The following is a 21,515-nucleotide window of genomic DNA, read 5'->3' on the forward strand; positions in this document are numbered from 1 at the left end:
ATTAATCAATAAGTCAGGGAAGCGGCCTGATTGGTTAGGTTAGTAACATTCATTTATGAGCATGGGTCAAAAACAAAACTGAGCGCTGACTTCAGCACCCCATGCACTAAGGTTAGAAATGCATGAAGACTAGCAAGGCCACTGTGCAAGGATGGCATGCAGGTTTGTGGTGCCCCTTCCTGAAAATCATCATCACCATCACTGTCACTACCATCACCACCACCACCACCACTACCACCACCACCAACATCAGCACCACCATCTCCAACACCACCACTACCACCACCAGCAGCATGAGTTAAAACCTTTTAGACAAAGGAGGGATAGAAGATAACTTCCTGAGCTTGGTAAAGAACTATATACAACACAAACCAACCCAGGTGTGATGGTGCACACCTGTACTCCAAGCACTCAGAACAGTGAGACAGGAGAACTGAAATAACCTACAAATGGACCTGTAAGTCAGTAAGGTGCTGGATGAATAGCAAGCAGCGGCATTCTGCAGTTCATAGAGCGGAGTCAGTTCAACAAAAACAGAACATGTTCAAGGAAACACACCCTACAGAAAAGAAAGTGTTGAATACTTTCTTCTCCAATTGTGTGTGTGTGTGTGTGTGTGTGTGTGTGTGTGTGTGTGTAAATGCACCATCCACCTCCTTTGACATCCACCTCCTTTGAGACAGTCTCTCACTGACCAGAAGCTCACAACTAAGCTAGATGGGCTGGCCAGTGGGCCCAGGGATCCTCCTGTCTCTGCCACCCCACCCCCACCCCAGTACTGGGGTCACAAGCATGCACCTCCACATCTGTTTTTCTAAGTGGGTGCTGGAGATAAAATCAGGTCTTCATGCTTGCAAGGCTGAGACATCCTGGCAGCCCGTAATCTCCTGAGAGTCTCTCTCAGGTACCCTAGGATGACCTCAAACTTGCTGTTGCCAAGACTGACCTTGGCATTATCGTCTTCCTGGTTCAGCCTTCTAAATCCTGGGATTACAGGTGTAAGCCAACATACCTGGCTCTCCAGCTTTCTTAACAAAAAAACTTGAAGAGAATTGAAGCTACAGTACTAAACATCAGGGTAGGGGTATCTAGATTAAATTTAGTATTTTGCCAAATGTCTTGTGTGCACACGCATGTGTTCTTTCCTGAGCCCTCTGAGGGCTCTTTTCAGGCCCTGTGTGACTTGTCACCACACTTGGCTCTCCTAACAGCACACTGCTCACAACCACAGCACAGTGAGCGCGAGGAGGATGAAACGGCTCACCCTGCACCCCACCAAGCAGTCAATTCACATTTCATCTTCTCCAAATGTCACAGAAACACTCTCAGGCCTGATTTTTGAGTCTCTAGCAAGCCTCAATCTTGGCACCTGGCTGTTTTGCCAGGCCCCTTCTGTCTGGAGCTGAGACTGGCAACTGTACAGGAGAGACAGTCGGAACCTCCAGCTCCCAAATCACAGTCTGCTGCAATTCCTCCAGAGCCATAGGCAGAAGCAACAAGCAGGCTGTGCTAGCAAAACTCACTCTGAGGATTTTCAGGGAAAGGAGGGCTCTGTTGTAGAAGAAAAGACAACATATGACAGTTAATTCTGAAATATCTGTGGTGATAAAGGGCAAGAAGAGCTGAAAAGAAACAAATTACAAATAATCCAGATCCTGACTCAAGGACAAACCACAGCTCTCTGTCCCTCTGAGACCAGCACGAGACCTCCCAGCACCACTGGGAAAATAGGCTGTGCCAGGAAAAGTAAGTCAGGTAAGCTAGGCCCTGGCAGGCCAGAAGCTAATGGCCACAGCTTGCTGCAATTAGAAGGACATGCTCCACTGAGCAGAAAGTGAAGTTTAGTGTCCTGATACAAGGTTGGTCACCAGAAGCCTTTTCGGTGACAAGCATTACCCAATGCCTCACCATCAGATCTCTCTAGGGCATGGGAAGTGGAGAGGGGTTACACTGGGGGAGCCAGGTCAGAGCAGCCAAGGGAAGGTGCCAGGAGCCTGGGAGGGACATGTGACTTGGCCCCAGCTCTGTGGTTGCTTGAGGCTGCCAAACTCAGCTGAGTTGAAAACAATAATAAGCTGACTCCTGATACAGATGTGCCCACAGATTGTCACATGGAGGTAGCCTACGAAATCATTTCCATACACATAAGGGACAGCAAAAAAAAAAAACCAAAAAACAAAAAAAAAACCCCAAAAAACCTTATTGTAACTATTGTAACAATAGTCACCAAGTGTCTGTTGACACCATGCTAGTGGCTAAAGGCAGCAGGGCACCCAGCTACACCTTCTGCTTGGGGAGATGTATGTGGAGGAGGACAGCAGCTGACTACTAATCACTACTAATAAACGTGTCCTGTAATGTGCAACTGCACATTACGTGCAACTGTAATGTGCCTCCGTTTTGCTTCACAAGGCAACAGCTGTGTGTGTGGCCGGCCTGCCTCCACACTTCTGCTGACCTGGGAAATTCTCATCTCAGGCCATTAGCCCCTCCCCTGACAAGAAGGCCTGGACACTGAACTTGAGCACTGGACTCGTGCCCAAGTTCCTGCCTCACAGCACTCCCTGGGGTGCAGAAGCATGGCCCTCACACACCATCCTGGCTCAGCAAGTGAGGAGCAGAGAAGGATGAGGACAGACACACAGGGAGCCCCGCCTGAGCCCTTGAGCAGAGAGCCACAGACTTGCAACTACTGCTGCCGGCCCCACAGGTATCAGGGTGCTACTCTCAGACTTGCTGAGCCATGAGTGACACAGCAACAAGGAAAAGGACAGGTGTGCTGGTACAAACATCCAAGGAGGCAAAGGGCAGTGCTACAGTGGCAGAGCTAATATCCGCACGCCAAGTTCCTGCAGCGGGGTGAGCACCCCAAACAGGTGGCACATGCCCTGCTGCTATGAGGCAGAAACAGAGGGACAGGCCAGAGGAGGGAGGTTCCAGGACCCCTGGAAAGCATGGCCAGTTTACTCATCTTCTATAGACCGGTCCCGAGCTGCTGCTGCTGCGCCTTCTTGGTGTGGCAGCCATTGCCAACATCTCTGCCTACATAGGGTGCCATGCTAGGAAGCCAAGCAAGGATTCATACAGCATGTAGTACATGCACATGGTTCCCCATGCGTGTATGTGCACACCACCTTCATACACATGATGAATACACATGCATTGAGGTTACAGCCAAGAGGGAGGTCATGTCCTGGGGCATACTACCCAGGACCCAGCTTCAAGTCTGGGTTCATGCCAACATGGCCCCGAGGGGAAGCCAGGGATGAAAACCCTGCACAGTCAGGCAGTCACCTGCCACCATCATCACTGCAGAGTTTAACAAACAGGGCTTGGCACACACAACATTATTGAGGTATTTCATCATGAGATGCAGCCACACAAAACCTTAGCATGCTGGTTTTCAGAACTAGAAAATGGATGAAGATGAAAAGCACAGCTGCTCACATGGCAGCGTGGTTCCTTTTCATGCCAGTGAGACCGACAGCAGCTGCAGAGGTCTGTGTGGTCTGTGCAGGAAGTATGGAATGCTTGCTTGGTGTGTGCACGCATGCACACCAGGGCATCTTAACACTGACAGCGGTAAAGGAGGTACAGCAGGGACAGCCAAGGGAAAAGACAGCAGGATGTCACAAGTGAAGCAAAGGGAGACAATAGGGCCCAGAAAACCCCAAAGGGAAAATAAGGGGCAAGGCACAGTGGCAAAGGAGGTGACATCTCGGTAGCTGCCATGGGGGTTCCAGCCACCGAACTGTGACTTCCTACTCAGCAGAGTGGACTTAGTTAACATTTGCCCTGGAGTAAGACAAGCTAGAGGCTGCAGGGGATGGTGAGCCCCACCCAAACTTGGGGTGTCAAGTCAGCAAGGCTCACAGAGCAGGAGAAAGATGAAAAGGGGTCCAAAACCCAGGTAGAAACAATAAGGATGGCAGGGACAGGCTTATGTGACCTTAAGAATAGGTAGAAATGGCCTCCAAAGACCGGTCCTCCATCAGGGCCAGGAAGCACAGAATGTTAGTCATCCAAGAGTTTTCTTTCACTTAAATTCTGCTTCTCAAGAAAACCCCTTCATCTTTAGCTTGTGCACATATGGAGGTCAGAGGACACCCTCAGATGTTGTCCTTCAGGAACAGTGTGTCTGTCTGTCTGTCTGTGTCCTGACTGTTATATCTGTGCACCACATACATGGAGGAACCCACAAAGTTCAAAAAGAGGGATCAGATCCCCTGAAACTGGAGGTACAGATGGTTAAGCTGCCATGTGAGTGCTGGGAACCAAGCCCTGGTCTTCTGCAGAAGCAACAAGTGTTCTTAACCACTGAGTATCCCTCTAGCTCTGCCCTCTCTTTTGAAAAGGGTCCCCCACTAGCCCAGAGCTTGTTAAGTGGGTAGGCCAACAGGCCAGTGATTCCAGGCCAGTGATTCCTGTATCTGCCTCCCCAGTGCTGGGATTACAAGTTTGGGCCACTATGCCTGAATTATCAACTGAGCCACTACCCAGCTCCCCCACTTTACATACTCATCTTTTTAGAACTGCATTTGATTCACTATTTCTCACCTTACAGAGCCTGGTCACAACAGGGCACAATGGTGCATGCACTTAATCTCAGCACTCGGGAGGCTGAGGCAGGGGGGATCTGTGAGTTCAAGGCCATCCTGGTCTACTGAATAATTTCCAGGATAGTCAGAGCTACACAAGGAAACCCTGTCTCAGAAAATAAGTCATGTTCACAAGGTTTGACAGTTGACTCAATGGTTAAGAACACCTAAATTCAGTTCCCAGCACCCAGGTCAGGTAGCTCACAACCACCTGTAACTCCAGCTCCAGGGGTGAGGGTCCAACATCTTCTGGCCCCCTTGGGCGGTCGGACACACACATACACACACACACACACACACACACACACACACACAATCCTTTTTTTTTTTTTTTTAATGCTAATAGCCAAAGTGGCACACACCTGTAATCCCAGCTCTTAGATGCCTGAGGCAGGAGGAAATCTCAAGTTCAAGGTCAGTCTGGGATACACCTTATCTAAAATAAAATAAGAAACAATAGTGTTTAACTGTCACTGGTGTGTGCTGATTGTGGTTTGTGTGCGGTTCTTCTTCAGCTGCCAAAAACTCAGTTGAAAAAAACCAACAACCTTGCTGGTTGAGTCTGTGGCAGACATTGAGTTGATGAAAATCAAGGCTTAAGATAAACCAAAGGCACTCTGTAGCCACGTCCCTTGCGGGTTAGGAGCTCTGATGATGACAAGCTGGAGGGAAGGCTTTCCTTTCTAACCCGCACTCCCTAGAATGTATGTTGTGTCTTCCACAGGCAGTTTGACACCAGGATGGGATTCCCCCCAAGACAGCTGACTCATTGGGCACACCTACAAGTGCTGTCCCTTCAGGGGCTCGCCGCTGTTCAATTGCACTGGGCTTATACAGAGTCACCCACAACCATTAGTAGCTCCTTCACTCTCTGGGTTCCTCCTTGGTAATTCCATGTCCACTTCCAGCTTTTGTAAGTCTACCCCTGGCTCTAGTCAGGAGCATGGGGAGATCATTACACACAGATCATGCAGGGGTCTTCAGACACACTCACTCAAAATGTGTGCACAGCAGCCTGGAGAGACAGGTCAATGGGAAAGCACTTGCCTTTCAAGAGGGAGGGCCTGAGTTCACACCTCCAGGACCCACAGAAGGAAGTGGGTGAAGGGTACATGTCTATAACCCTTGAGATGGTGTGATGAGAGGTGGGACAGGCAGTCCCCTCAAGGGCCAGCGAGCACTTGTGGCCTGAGAGTCATGAATCTGAAGCTACCCTTGAACTACATAGTGACTTTTAGGACAGCCGGGGCTCCATAAAGAGACCCTGTCTAAAAAGAAGAAAAGGGAGGGAGGGAGGGAGGGAGGGAGGGAAGGAGGGAGGAAGGGAGGGAGGAGTAAATCTTACAATGCTTAGGAAGTAAGGAAAACTGGGCATCACAAAATATACAAGGCAAAGCAAAGAGCAGATAAAGACAGTATAGCTTCTGCGGGAAGAAAGTTAGGAGGGCATCAAGAGACTGCTCAGAAAACACTCAAAGTTAAGCTTGTGGACTCGGTCAGTAAAGTGCTTGTTATGAAAACATGGAGACCTGAGTTTGGTCCCCAGAAGCCACATAAAAAATTAAGTGTGGTGGCATGCACTTGAAATCCCAGCACCATGAAGGTAGAGTCAAGAGGATCCTGTCTTGGGAGCTTGGTGAGCTCCAGGTTCAGTGAGAGACCCTACCTCAAAAAACCGGTGATGCCTCCTGAAGGATATCACTCAGAATTGATGACTCTCTTTCTCTCTCTCTCCCTCTCCCTCCCTCTTCCTCCCTTCCTCTCCCCCTCTCCCTCTCCTCCTCCCTCTCCCTCTCTCTGTCACACACACAGAGAGAGAGAGAGAGTTAAATTTCACCTTCAGCCTAGAAAGAGGACTCGTGGAAAAACGTGAGTGTAGGAGGGGGAAAAGGATTCATGCAGACTGAATAACTGAAGAACAGACATGATGGCAATGGTCAGAGAACAGATCTACTGCTTAGTAACACAAGTTTGCCCCTGGGAGAGAGAAACTGGGTGAAGAGGGGACTGCCAGCCAGGTGAAGCACAGGACTGTTTTGTTTCATTTTGGGTTTTAGAGGCAGGGTTTCTCTGTGTACCCTGACTGTCGTAGAACTCACTTTGTAGAACAGGCTGGCCCTGAACTCAGAGATCTGCCTGCCTCTGCCTCCAGTGTGCTGGGAATAAGGGTGTGTTACCACGCCTGTCTGAATGTAGCACCGGATTATAAAGTAAGGAGAAGAAAGGGCTCTGTACTAAGAACCTGGTGACGAGAGAAAGAGGGAGGTGGCACTGCCAGACACTGGCATAGGGACACACTTCATCCTGCATCCCCTCCTCCTCTCCAGAGCACAGAGCCTGGTGCCCTTCTCCCACATGCAGAGCCTGGCATCCTCACAGGGAGAGGATGAAGGGCCACTCAGTCTGGGCTCTTGTTAAGTACCAGGATGTAATAACCCCAAGATGACATCATGGCGACTTCTAAGTACCGGCTGATCCCCCTCTTCCCTGAACCCACCTCCCTCTGCCTTCCTCTCCCTCTTCTTCAGTCCCTTGTCCCCCTCATGTGCTGAATGAAATGAGCAAGGTAACCCATTGGTGCAAACTGGAAGGACCCCGACTCCTGGTGACATACAGGAATGGAGCCAGTTCCTCCCAAGAGGGTTTACACAGAAGACTGCACACCTGGTGTCCCACTGCTCACAGAGAGGAGAAATGAGTCTGGGTAACCCCAAGTGACACGCCAATCTCTGGTCCACACGAAAGGTGACATACCATAGAGCCCAATGGCTAGGGTGCATGGCTCCAGAGAACATAATGGAGATACAGGAAAATGATACCTTGTTCAACAGGGGCAAAGGGGTGGGAATAGAAAGGTGCTTCCTACAGATATGGCGCTAGGCCTTTAATTGTATCTTCCAAAAAAAAAATTTCCAAGGGCAGGGGGGATGGCTCAGCTGCTGAAGTGTTTGTCTTGCAAATATAAAGGCCTGAATTTGATCCTCAGGGCCCATGGAAGAAGCCAGGATTAAGGACTGTAGCTGTAACCCTAGTGCTAGGAGGCAAAAGACAGGGGAGGCCTAAGGCTTGCTGGACTACTAGCCTAGCAAATTAGTGAGCTCTGAGTTCAGTAAAAGACCTTGTCTGAGGGGCTGGAGAGATGACTCAACAGTTAAGAACACTGGCTGATCTTCTAGAGAACCTGGGTTAAATTCTCAGCACCCACATGGCAGCTCACAACTGTCTGTAACTCCAGTCCTAGGGATCTGACACCTTCACATCAATGCATTTAAATAAATTTAAATAATTTTTTTAAAAAGACCTTATCTGAAAAATATAAGGTGAAGAGCAAAAGACAGCTAACATCAACATCTGGCTTCCACACATCACACACACATACCTGTGTGCACACATATGAAAATGTACACGCACACAAAATTTAAAAACCAGGCCCAGACTAAGAGTCTCCTTAAGAAACATGTTCCTCCAACCTCACACTAACTCTCCATCTTAAGCATTTTTCTATTACTGTGATAAAACACCATGACAACTTGTAGAAAGAAGGGTTGATTTGGGGTTTACAGTTCCAGAGTCCATCACCATCATGGCAGAGAGTGTGGCAGCAGCTGAGGGCTGCATCCAGTCCACAGACAGGAAGCAAAGAGCACACTGGAGATGTCACAAGCTAAAGCCCATTGCTGGCTATAAACCTTTTGTAAGTCCACCTCCTAGTCCTTCCCAAATAGCCACCAACTGGGGACCACATTTTCAAATACTGGAGGCTTATGGGGAATGTCTCCTTCAAACCACCACTTTCCTAGGCATAGAAAGAGGCCACCTGCTTCAGGCCTGTAATTAGTACAACCCAGATTCTGAAGCCCAAGGAAGATGCCGGGAATAGGGGGGAAGCCAGACTCATTTCCAAACAGACACAAGGAATCCCAAACAACTCTTAACAAATTTACAGGGGACTGCTCAATACATCATAAATATCATGCCTCGTGGCCAAAAGCTGGATGAGGCCAGTAAAAAAAAAAAAAAAAAAAAAAAAAAAAAATCAGCACCCAGTTTACCCAGAGAACAAGATGAAGGGGGTCTCGTGCAGTTTAACACATGTAGAGAAGGCATCCACCAAATCAGTAAGGTAGTCTCAAAAACAAGAGGAAAAGGGGGGGTGATGAGATAGGGTCATGCTACGTACCCCAGGCTGGCCTAGAACTCACTGTCCTCCTGCCTGTACCACCAGGCCTGCTTGACAAGAAAACTCTTTCTCATGGTGCCACAGTCCACAGAGCCAACCCTTCCAACCCAGGGGCCCCTTCTGTGAACTCATCATTCATTTCCAGGTAGGAATTTTGGAAACATGTTCTTCCTTCCCATCCTATCTGAACCTCACACTGACTGTCCCAGGAACAGGACGTGGGGGCTCCTCCTTAGCATACAACTATCTGTTCTTCAGGAAACAGTGGCCCCCATGGACAGGCCCGAAGAGTCACCATGTGGCCATCACCCCTCTCCAGGACCTCCTCGGCTGAAGGTGTCCAGCTTAGGGATGAGAAATCTGTTCTAAGAAAGTGGTTTCCAATCCACGTGACTTTAGTCACTGCATCTGACATGTCATAGTTTCCATGCTCTCTGTACCTGGGGAGGGCTTCCATGGCTTGATCTACAGTCTCCCCCAGCATTTTCCCAGCACAGAAAGCCCCAGGGATTTGAATGTGTAAAGCAAGCACTCTACCACTGAGCTGTACCCACACCAACCTGCCACTGTGACACCTGGTCACACAGCCAGGGAACAGGCTCTTATCCCATCAGCAAAGTGTCCCGCCTCTGCATGTAGCTGTCCCAGTAACAAGCTGGTTCCCCTCTGCCTATCCTGACTGTGTCTTAGGCCCACAGTGAACTCTGACACAATGTGACCTCATGTATAGCCTCAGACCACCTTCCCAAGGAAAGTGTGTGACAGCACCCTAAGTTTCTGGTGTGAGCCTTTCCCTTAATGGGTGGCCTTCCCCACACACATGTTCTCTTTCCAAGCTCAGGCCTGGGGAGTAATGGCATGCCACCTGCTGTGTCCCTCATGGTCAAGCATCTTTCTATTACTGTCTATGAGTTTCCATCCCCAGGGAGGTCCCTCAATGCAGCCAGCTCCCACTCCAGCAGAGGGTACTGATCGAGTCAGGAGAGCACAGCTAGACAGGTCTGGCTTTCTGACTATGTTTTATGGCCTCTGTTGTCTACACTGCTAACTTCTTTAACTCTCCTGTCACTCCATAAGTACAATATGTAAACTGGTGACATATCTTAAGTTTGGGACTCACAAACTGAACACACAGTGCAGCCGGCACTGAGGTCATGAGCTAAGTCTGCTGGTCCACCTGAGGCTCCTTGAGCATCCAGCCTGTGAGGCCACAATCCTACTGGGCTCTGAGTGGAATCAAGCAGCACACACATATGTCTCTTGCTCCCTTTCCCACAGTGTGTGTGTGTGTGTGTGTGTGTGTGTGTGTGTGTGTGTGTGTTACCCATGAGCCACAGCACATACATGGAGATCAGAGGACAACTTGTGGGAGTCAGTTCTCTCCTTCCACATGCAGGTCCTGAGGATCAAACTCGGGTCATCAGCCTTTGTAGCAGATACCATTACCTGCTGAGCCATTTCACTGGCCCCTCGCTCTTCTTTGTAGCTATTGCCCTGACGTGTCCACTGTGTGAACACGGTACTCCTTGTTATCCATTCTCGGGCTGCCTGGAACTGTGGGCAGCATGGCATCCTGTACAGTTGTTTTTCTTGTAGACCCTAAAACACTGCAGTGGGCACCAGTCTATTCTTCTCTGTGTTTCACACCCTGGTCCCCCACCCCGAGCCATTATTAAGCAAAATAAGGTACTTAACCCAAAGCATCCTTACATTATTTCTTTGTCTGCAACAATAAAACCACCGACTGGAAGACAGACACTTTGGCTCAGGGTTTCAGAGGACTCCATAGCTTGGCCATATGTCCTTCGGCAGAGTGTCATGGTGGTGGACACACATGAAGGAAAGTTGTTCCTCACTTCCTGAAATACAGGAAGTGAAGAAAGAGGGGCAAAGAGGAGCAGGGAAAGGACATGCCTCCAGGTACCTGTTTCCTGGAACCAGGTATCACTCCCCACCAGTCACCACCTCCCAACAATGCCATTATATTATGAATCCACAGGGGCTGACCAGGATCAAATGTCTTTGGAAATCACAGACAAAACTCACAGACACAGCCAGAGCAGGGTTTTTCTAACAGTGAGTGTGATTATTGGTTCAATCAAGTTGATAGTCAGTTAACTGTCACCACGATGATACCATGGCAGTGACCACTGAATGGGTCTCTCTGTAACTAAGTGTGGCTACAGGGAGCTAGAGCAGAATGGTGTGACTTCAGAATAGTCCACTACTTCAAACTGATAAATTGTTTTCTTACGGGGGTTTCCATTTAATAACTAAGACCACAACAACTGACTATACCCAAAACCATAAAAGCACACTGCATTGTGTGTGTGTGTGTGTGTGTGTGTGTGTGTGTGTGTGTGTGTGTGTATACATATCACAAGCTACTCTTCCATTTTCACTGGAAACAGGAATTTAGAGAGAACTAACAGTTGACCTTGTCTCCTAAAGTGAACACAGTAGGTGCATACCTGGCTGAAACAGCCTCCCCACAGTGTCTGCAAGTCCCAAGGGAGCTGTGTCAGGCACAGTGGCTGCACACTAGCATCCCCTTTGTCCCACAGCACAGCTGGCACTCACCCTAGGTGGCCTTGCTGTGGTTTAGCCATCCTGGTAGGGTCACCAGCCTGGCCCCTGTATTCACTTCTGCATCTCACAAAGGTGGACCTTCCCTTTTGATCTCCTTAGTACCATTTCAATTTCTCTGCACTTTTCACTATTACCTATTCCACTCTGAAGAGCATCGATAGGAAAATTGAAAATTAAGCAGCAAAGTTTAAATCAATAGCACAGAGGGAAATCAGGAGTACTTCCTAAACTCAGGCACTAGACAAGGATGGCTGTTACTGTCCATTCAGCACCACCCCAAAGGCCCTGAGTCAGTCAGGAAGGCAGGGAGGGGACTATTAATGGCATGAGGAAGAAACAAAGTCAGTGTCATCCCAGATGTCATGGATGTGTGTAAAGAACACCACAACTCAACAAACAATGAGGGACAGCTAGGTGACCAGCTGTGATAGCAATACCCAATGGTCAACTGCACCTCAGTATAATGCCAGCAAGGGGCTAGTAATGTAAAGAGTGCATCTTTAAAGAGCTGTTTTCCAAAACAACAAAGATAATAAGGGCACCTGGGAATAATGGATCATGGCATGGACCATTACAGCATTCATCAGAAGGATACTCTGCAGAGACTAAGAACAGAAGAGGGAAAGTGGACTTTAAAACCTCTACAAGAATGTGCAGAGTACATTGTGCCTCGGCTTATGCATTGTGCAGCTCTCAAAAGGCACTGCCTAGAAAAGAAAAAGATATTCTACTAAATTTAAAATTCTTGGGAGGCAGAGGCAGGCATATCTCTGTGAATGTGAGGCCAGCCTGATCTATACAGTGAGTTCCAGGACAGCCAGGGCTACACAGGGAAACCCTGTATCAAGAAACAATAAATAAATAAATAAATAAATAAATAAATAAATCTGCTCTTTAAAATAAAGTGAAGTAAAAAGATAAACCCAAGCAGGAAAGGGATCCGTGAGCTGGGACAATGACAGGCATCCTGGGGACCCAAGAAAGTTTGCTACATAAAACCAGGCAAGAGCAATGCAGAAGCACAAGTCACACCAACAGACTACAAAGCACAAACAGCAAAGCCAGAGAAGAAAAAGCAGGACCAGCCAAGGACACAGGGGGAGCACTCGAGGTGGGGAGCACAGAGTGAACACACAGGGAGAGACACAGAGGAAGCACATGGGGGACAGTACAGAGGGAGTGGGGTGGGGAGCACACAGGGCAAACACACATGGGCAACCACAGAACACACAGGAGAGACACAGGGCAACCACACAGGCATGGAGGAGAAGACACGGGGTAACATATAGGGATTATATACAGGGGCCTCTAGGCAGAGAATCCATATCACTAGCGCAGCATTCCACAAATTTGCAAAGGTCAACAGGGAAAAACATGTGCCCAAGAGTATATAGTCAGCCTTGAGCTCACTGACCCCTCTGAGGCATTTACATTGGGTGTTGAGGGCCACCACACACATGTGTACAGGACACATGGATTCAGCTGGCTTAGAGGAGGAGACCTAGCTGAGGGCCCTGATGCAAACAGGTGGTCCTGTCAGGGAAAACATAACTTTACATGGACCACAGGCAGGGGAGTCTCTGATGCTCACGTGGCACTCATGCTCCGTCCTCGAACCCTCACAGGGACCCCTGTGCTGCTCTCAGAGGAGGGACTCTCCTTTGGCTTGTGTCTACACAGAAACTCTCAGTGTCATTGGCTGCTTCCCTTGTATGTGTATTCTAGAAGGTTCACTCAGTCCATTTCACCCATTCAATTACTTTATCTCAAGAAATGAAGACGAGAGGTTGGAGGCTCATGGGTGGTAGGTGTAGAGTGTGGACAGCAGCAGCGCTGATACAGCACAACCCACACTAAAATAGAGACTTACACAAAGTCCAGACTTCAGTCTTTTTCTTGGAGGAACAAAGACTAGTAACTTGGGTCCCATGACTCCCCAGCCATGCTTGACTGTGGCCAGCAGTTAGCAGTCAGATGAGCCAGGCCATGTTCAACACAGCCCACCCCTCTCACATCTCACATCTCACACCCACAACCCACTTGCTCCCCTTGCTGCCTGACCCTTGTTGGAATTTGTCCTTAAAATCTCCATCCACAACCTTGCTCATTAAAGAGGAGCACTCAAGCCAACAGTTCACCAACACAGACTACAATGCAGTTGGGGCTCCGGGAAAACAAGGGCCAGGCTTGGTTAGATTTTAAATGGTGGCTACAATGCTATTTCCTAACAAGCACCTAGAAGCCAGGTTGTGGTTCCCCAACCACAGATGGAGAATGGCCAACACCCTCTGTGGGTCTGCCAGCTCTGACCCTCAACTTCTCCAGTGTGCATGCTGTGGACTCCACGTCAGTACAGAACTGTGGAGTCTTTCTCTGGATGGGCACTTTCCCCTCTAACGCTAGCTTCCTGCCAGGTACTGCCCAGACCACACAGAACTACAGAGGCCTGTGGGGCCACAGGGCATCTCCTAAAAAACCCCAAAGCTGCCTGCATCACTGCATCACACACTAACAGTGGGGACAGCTTTAACTGTGCCCTAGTTTGTTTTCTGTTTTTTCTTTCGTTTTTCTTTTCCTGAGTATCTAAAGTTACCAGCATTCAGGAGTAAGAGACAAGCAGATCTCTGATTTCAAAACTAGCTTGGTCTACACAGTAAATTCCAAGATAGCCAGGATTATGTTAAGAGACCCTGACTCTGTGTGTGTGTGTGTGTGTGTGTGTGTGTGTGTGCGCGCGTGCATATATGTATTAAACCCAAGGCTGGAGAGATGGCTCATCACTGGCTGCTCTTCCACAGAACCTGGGTTCAGTTCCCAGCATCCACATGGCATCTCACAACTGTCCTTACTCCAGTTACAGTGGATTCTATGCCCTCTTCTGACCTCTTTGGGCACCATTCATATGATAAACAGACATGTATTCAGGCAAACACTCAAAATACACTAGGTTATTAGGCTTTCGTGCTGGGGATATGGCTTGCTGGTAGAATGCTTGCCTAGCATGCATGCACAAGATGATAAGACATGTGGCCCTCCTGCCCCAGTATTTCCAAGAAATGCCCAAACTGGAAAAATAAAGTTACTAAGCTTTAACTTCATCTCTGAAGTGGCCTCCTTGTCATCTTCAGTGACAGGTGAGGCTATAAGACCAGGGGACTTACAGGTGCTGGGGGTGCTGCACTCACAGGCAACTAGGAGGGACACACACTGAGAGCCTTCCAGGGCACGGGCCCCTCCTGGTTTGAGGCTCTCTTCATGAGGCTGGCTGAACCTTCCTCAGGGCTGAGATTCTTCCTCCTCAGGCATGCTTCCTTCCACAAACATGCCTAAAGGGTCACCACAATGCTGCCACCAACAGCATTTTCCCAGGAGACCGCTTGTACTTTGAATTTCATCATGGTACCCATTTCCCATTTCTAGCTGATATGGCCTTCATTTAATGACCTGACTTCTGCCTTGGTCCAGCAAAAATCCCAGCTATCTTAGCACATTTTTCTAGGTACCCCGACTGCTTCTCTGGGTCTCTAATAAAAAGCACACTGGTTCACTCAATTGCTCACTCCAATTACACTGGGACAATGACTTAAATCAATCAATAGGAAGCCTGACTGGATCATCAGCAGATGCTGTGTGTTAATAGTCAACATACAGCCTTTCACACCCAGGCAGAAGAAAAACCCAATGAGCGTACTTTCTACCCAGTCCAACACCACTCCTAGCACACAGCTGTGGCTCCAATGTCACATGGGGATTTTGAGCCCTATACAGCAAGAATAGTCTCTATCAATGACCTGAGTCTTAACACAAATGTGCATGTAAAGCTAGTCACTTAATTTATCTTAAAAATTTGAATTTTCAGGAGGGAGGGGGAGGGAACTGGGATCGACATGTAAAATAATAAATTAAATTAAAAAAAAAGAAATTTGAATTTTCACAAATCAGATGTCATCGTGTGGTCTGGTGAACAGAACAACACCTGCAGATTCAGTGGTACCTGTGACTGAAATCTAGACCTGCCAAGCCCAAGGCTGACCACCTTGTTCTCCTCATCCATTGTTTTGTTTTGTTTTGTTTTTTGAGACAGGGTTTCTCTGTATTGCTTTGGAGCCTGTCCTGGAACTAACCCTGTAAATCAGGCTGGCCTCAAACATACAGAGATCTGCCTGCCTCTGCCTCCCAAATGCTGGGACTAAAGGTTTGCCCCACCAGCGCCAGGCTCTCATCCATGTTCTAGAAATTTCTCTCTTCAGTGTTGCTCTGAGATTTAAACTAGATGTATATAAACAGGCACAATGGCTACATTGTCAGCTGCAAAGAGATAAGCAATGTATATCCTGAAGTAGAGGCAGGGGCTGGAGGATGTCACACAGCATGAGGACCACAGATCCCCAGCACCTATGTAAACAGCCCAGTGCAGCAGCTCAGACCATAACCCTGGCTCTGGGAGGGAAACAGGAGAGTACCTGGTGCCTGTTGGCTGGCCAGCCAGCCTGGCTAAATCAGGTGCAGTGAAAGACCCTGTCTGAAAAAATAAGGCAGATGAGCCCAGAGAAGAGGTCAGCAATTAAGAGCACTTGCTGCTCCTACAGAGGACCCAGGTTCAATTCCCAGCAGCCATGGGTGACTCACAACCACTTGTAACTCTAGCTCCAGGGGAGAGGTCTGACAACTTCTGGCTTCCATCACACACACATACACACACACACACACACACACACACACACACACACACTCGAGGTGGGGAATAAGCAAGAGAGTGAATGGGAGTGTACAGAGGGAGGAACAGAGCAGGACACAGAAGGAGAAATAAAAATAAACCTTAAAAAAATAGGGTGGGGCTGGAGGAGTAATTGGGTGGTTAAGAACAAGAGTCCCTGGTTTGATTCCCAGCACCCACCTGGTGGCTCACAATCATCTCTAACTCCAGTTTCAGGGGATCCAGTGCCCTCTTCTGGCTTCCTCCTACATCAGGACAAGTATGCAGTGTCATTACACACATGCAGGCAAAACACTCATCCACATAAAACAAATAAATCTTTCTTTAAAAAAAAAATCAAGTGGAGAACAATTGAAGAAGATAACCAGTGTTGACCTGTGAACTCCGCATACACGCACCCACATGCACAAACACACCAAACACACACAGGTACACATACACACTAAATAAATAAATAAATAAAGTTGTTTGTGAAGTAGTGGCAAATGTAATATCAGCATATACCTATTGAATATTCCTGTCAGCAAATTACCAGAGGAAGAGCACCCCTGGCCAGCCAGCAGTGATGGGGAAACAGAGCCAAAGCTGGAGCTCCAAGTTGGGGAGAGGCTGTGTCCTGCGGCAGCTTCTGCCACTACTCTATATTCACGGCCACTGTCATTTATTATGAATCTCACCCCCACCTTCCCAAAAGGAAAGGAGACACTGCCCATTAATGATGCATGGCTCCTGGATCATAGAGGGATAGGCCTTTGAGCCGCTGGCACCTTGTTCCCATCAAAAAGACCTAGCTTTGGCTTTTAGTCCTAAGTGACACAAAACACTCCAGCCAGGAGGGAGGTTTCTGGCTGTCACATCCTGAAAGACACGCCTGTGTTGCCCTCCACTCACACTTATATCTAAAACATGATGCTGCCTATGTCCCATCCATCCACATGTGAAAGAGAAGTGGTCATTGGACACAGCACCCACCTACTCCAGTCACAAATACAGCAAGAACCATGGGCCCTATCAGCCTGCCTCTCCATCCCTTACAACTAAGCACAGCTGTGTCCAGATGACAAGTGTGCACTCCTGGACTTTGCCTGACAAACAAAATCGGGACATGGTGGACTCTAAACAAAGCAGCAAGACTGTTCAAAGAAGAACCACTATTTCAATTGCCCAAAACAAAGCATTTTGAGGTTAATAGGCTCAAAATAACCCTATAGCTACTTCGACCTTGTTCTAGGCATGATGCACTATTCAGTTGCTCACATTGCAGCTCAAAAAATTCAAGACCCCAATGTTCTTCAGTTGACTAAAGAAAAACCCCCATGATGTCCCTGAGCAACTGTTTTTACAAAACTCAGTTTCTCCAGTAGCAGAAACTTCTTAATGAGAAGACTAAGCAGCTACAGGGCTCATGTCAGACAAGTCAGCAAGATGCTGATGGCCGGACAAGCTGTTCAACCCTCACCAGACAGAATGTGGTAGGAAAAATCACAGAGGTGTGCACAAGGCCAGAATGGAGAGAAGGGAGAATTGTGTGGGATAAGGGAGAGGAGTGTAGGGAAGTGCTCGTTGCTTTGGCAAGAGAGGGAGTGGGGGATGCCAAGGGTCCACTGCTGGATCTGAAAAGCTATGATATTGGGTCACACTGCAGGACCTAAGCAATGCCACAAGTCAGAGAAGAGGACAAATTCCAGCTCCATCTTGAGAGGGGTAATTGGAACTGGGCCAGTTAACCAGTGTCAACTTGTCAGGAGTGAGATTGGATCAATGATGACACCTGACCCCTGAAACAATAGTAAATTTTCATCTTTGCTTTTCCCCTATTATAAAAAAGACCTCAGCATGCCCTACCTACCTACAACTGGGCCAGAGATGAAATGTATAGACTTACTCTCCTGTCAGGTGTGAGAAGATGGGAATCCCTTTCAATTCTGGCTGTGGCAATTTGTGACATAACGGAGGAGCAGGGCAAGCCTCACACCCCAGTGTGGCTCAGAGTGTGTCGGCACAGGGTGGAACCTACAAGCCCCAGAAGTGAAGCAAACAAGGACTGCTGTGACAGATGTTCTTTTCTAACTTCCAAAGATCTGTGACTATCTGCTCACAGTTTTCCCAGGGCCTTTATCTGGGAGCAGTGTGGGACAAAGACCTTCCTTCAAGTCCAGCATCTCTTCCATGTTCTTTCGCTAGGACCCATTGTTTAACCCTCTTCCCACCCGTCCTGGAGGCAACTTCCAAGACCTGGACCTTCTGCCATGATGCTGTGCAGATAAGCCTAGGTGGGGTTACACACAAGGCCTCCAGCAGGTCCATACTGAGCTAGGTCAGCCACCCATATGACATCCATCTGCTGATCATAGCCACTCCAAGAAGCACACACCACCAAAACCAAAGAGAGGCTGGGAACACCAACACTTGTAACTGCTTTTGGAAACAATGTAACCACAGCGCACAGGGCTAGATACTAGTAATCTGCTTTACAAGCTAACTCCCAAAGCCAGCAAGGGTCCCGCTTATCTAAAGAGAGGGGACAGTAAGGAAGTGATCAAATGAGACAAAGTGCACACCGAGACCTCTTTGAAGAGGTACAGTCCGTTTCCATCGCAGCAGAAAGGGCTGCTCCCACTCAGTTCCAACAGATACAAGTCATTCCAGTCTGTATCAAATGCAAGTAGCCTCCTAGTTTCCCAGGGAAAAGAGCCCAGCCTCTTAAGTATTTTCTTAGACAAGACTTTCCACACTGCTTTAAAAGTTAGGTCTGGGAGGCCATTTCTAAAACCATTCCCTGTGCCACCAAACTTCTCTCAAAGTTAAAAAGGAAACCTGCATATATTGCACATAAGTGCTACAATCCTCCTGTCATGGGTACCTGGGGTCAACTGCTCCAAGGCTCCTTGGTGGCCTACCGTGGACAAGTGTTTTCCTCAAGAGGCTCTGGTTACTGAATGACCCCAGCGCCTGAGTGAAACGTGGAAATTCACAGTCGGCCTTTGGTCTCAACGCCAAAGTCAAAGCAAGCCCTCGCACCTTTCTGCAGGGCGTCCCACCTGCAACCCTCCCTCTGTGTTGAGCAAGCAAAAAGTGAAACTAGCCCATAGGGCCCCCTCGAAATCAGGCGTGGGGCTCCCCAATCCGAGGAGCCAGGAGCAGAACAAGGTCCCCCGGAGAGGGGCCAGAGGCCGCCCAGGCCCTCTCCCCGGCCCCGCACCCCCATCTCTCCCGATCGCCCCTCCCCAGGCCGCTGAGCACCCCGCACGGCACCAGCGAGCCCGGCAGGCCGCACAGGGGCCGGGCGGACCCGGAGTCTCCAGCGCCGCGTTCCCAGGCCGCGCGCCCCGCGGAGCGCAGCCGGCCACTGCGGCGGGGCCCGGCGACCGCGGGCGGGGGCGACCTCGGGCGGCTCGGCGGGGCGCGGCGCGGCTCACCTGCACTCCACCTGCTGGTCGCGATCCTCGCGTCGGCGCGTGCGGCCGCTGCGCTCGGCCTGGGCCCGGCCCGGCCCTGCGTCGGGCCTCAGCGAGTGCGGCGCCCGCCGCCCCGGGCCCCCATCGCCGCCCTCCGCCTCGGCGCCGCCGCCACTTCCTGTGCGCGGCGATCCCACAGTTCCGCCGGCGCGGGACGGCGGGCGCGGGGACGCGGGGACACGCGCGGACGGACGCGCGGGGGAGGAGTCGGGCCCGCGGCGCAGCGGCGGGCGCCGTGGCCAACGGACGGCGGGCGGGGGAGGGGACAGGAGGGGCGCCCCGCGGGTCCAGCCTGGACCCTCCCTGACCCTCCCGGGCCACTGGGATGTTCCTAGACCCAGCCTGGACCCCCCAGTCCCCTGGAGTCCTACCGGGAACCCACCGGGGTGTTTATGGGCCCATCTTGGACCCCGTTTCAGTCCCCTAAATCATTTTGGGGTACGCGGTGTTCCGGGGCCCAACGTGGACCCCCCTCATCCCCTGAAGTTCTTCGGGTGTTCTGAGCCAACCCTGGACCCCCGTTGGTTCCCTGCAGCCTTCCTGGGGTGCTGCCCCAACCCGGTAATGGAGTGATCCTGGGCCCAGCCTGGAATTCAGTCTCCTGGAATCCTCCTGAGCCTCACTCAGCCTAGACCCCATTCCCAGCTGCTGAAGTCCCTTTGAGCTCTGTGATGTTTTGATGACTCAGGCTAGACCACCCTCGCTCTGGGTTCTCCTGGGACGCCCGAATATTTCTGGATCGCGGGCCAATTCTTTGGACCCTACTCCCAACCCTCCCTCCACCCCACCCCTGGGTCAGCATCCCATCCAGGAATCTTGGGGAACTGTCCTCAGTGTATGTTGCAGTACTAGGATAGCTGGTCACTCGCCCTTTGACTTATTTATAGTTGGCAACTGGCTGGCAACATTGTATCCGCATCCGACCTCGGAGGAAGCATCTATCAACCTAGTCCAGGGTTTTCCTAGGGTCGGCTTTGCGTTCCCCTTTGCCCCAAACAGCCTGTTGATGACCACGGACTCCCTCCTGGACACAGTGAGTCATTTGAGCTGAAGACCAACAGCCGCCTGAGCCTCCCTCCCCCCACCAAGCAGGTGACTGATCCTAAAACAGGCCAGGAAGGACTGCGCAGGCTCAGGTGCTGCATCAGGACAGGGCCATCTGTACACCATTTGAAACCTGTGTGGGGTCATGCCTGCTCAGTCCCTTGGATCCAAGCCATACTTTTTGAGCTCACTTGAAAACTACTTAGGTCCTAGGACATATTCTACAGACATCACTGCTTGCGTTTAAAAGCCTCTGGGGCAAGATGGCCAGTAATAGACAAAGGCAAAATTGTACCTTCCCATAACGTCAGAACGGATTGAGTAACAAATCCACAATTCTCTTCAACTGTGATATCTGCTGTGACCACAGGAGAACATGTTTTTCACCCCAACCCAATCTTCATTACTCAATGTAATAACTCATCACACCACACCCCTGGACATCTTTAACAAGTTACAGAATGTCTTCAAAAGGGTTGAAGAGTCTGCAGGACTCAGCCAGGCAGTCTGGAAGGCAGAGGCTGAGGTAGGAGAGAAATAGGGAAAGTTTAAGGATGGGAGGGAGGAGAGAGCCCCTCACCCAGAGTGAGGTTGAAGTCTCCCAGCTGGAAGTTGCATTTCAACACTTTGTGGCCAGGGCTCCTTTTTAACATTTCAAATAAGGATGTTAAAATAACACTTCATGGGGAAGCTTGTTTGACCTTTGAGTTTAATCAGACTCCTTTCCCAACAGTAACCCTATAACAGTGAATTTCACAACTGAGATTACAGATTTTGTTTACACTCAACACACATGCCTCCTCCACTCCCCTTTGCTTTAGCTCAGTAAGGAATTCTTTACCCTTTGGGCCTACATTTTGATTTGGCCCTCCTCAGGAACTGCCCCATAGTCTCATTAAGAGGTGAGAATAAAGTTTCCTTAGAACCCT

General features: G+C 49.6%; 1 protein-coding gene across 3 annotated transcripts in view; it reads right to left on the reverse strand.

Moving 5' to 3' along the window:
* The window catches only part of Agpat3 (1-acylglycerol-3-phosphate O-acyltransferase 3), an 80,502-nt gene extending 60,852 nt beyond the window's left edge, over positions 1 to 19,650 (reverse strand). The window contains exons 1-2 of one of the 3 annotated variants that reach the window (XM_051187023.1): positions 19,504 to 19,650; positions 18,948 to 19,036 (exon numbers count right to left, since the gene is read on the reverse strand). The gene's annotated coding sequence lies outside the window, so the exon portion shown is untranslated. The remainder of the gene's footprint in view (positions 1 to 18,947; positions 19,037 to 19,503) is intronic. The other 2 variants (XM_051187024.1, XM_051187022.1) reach the window with 2 other exon arrangements.
* Positions 19,651 to 21,515: the final 1,865 nt, after the last annotated feature.

The sequence above is a fragment of the Phodopus roborovskii genome, unplaced genomic scaffold (genome assembly GCF_943737965.1).
Source record: "Phodopus roborovskii unplaced genomic scaffold, PHOROB, whole genome shotgun sequence".
In the NCBI taxonomy this organism is placed as follows: domain Eukaryota; kingdom Metazoa; phylum Chordata; class Mammalia; order Rodentia; family Cricetidae; genus Phodopus; species Phodopus roborovskii.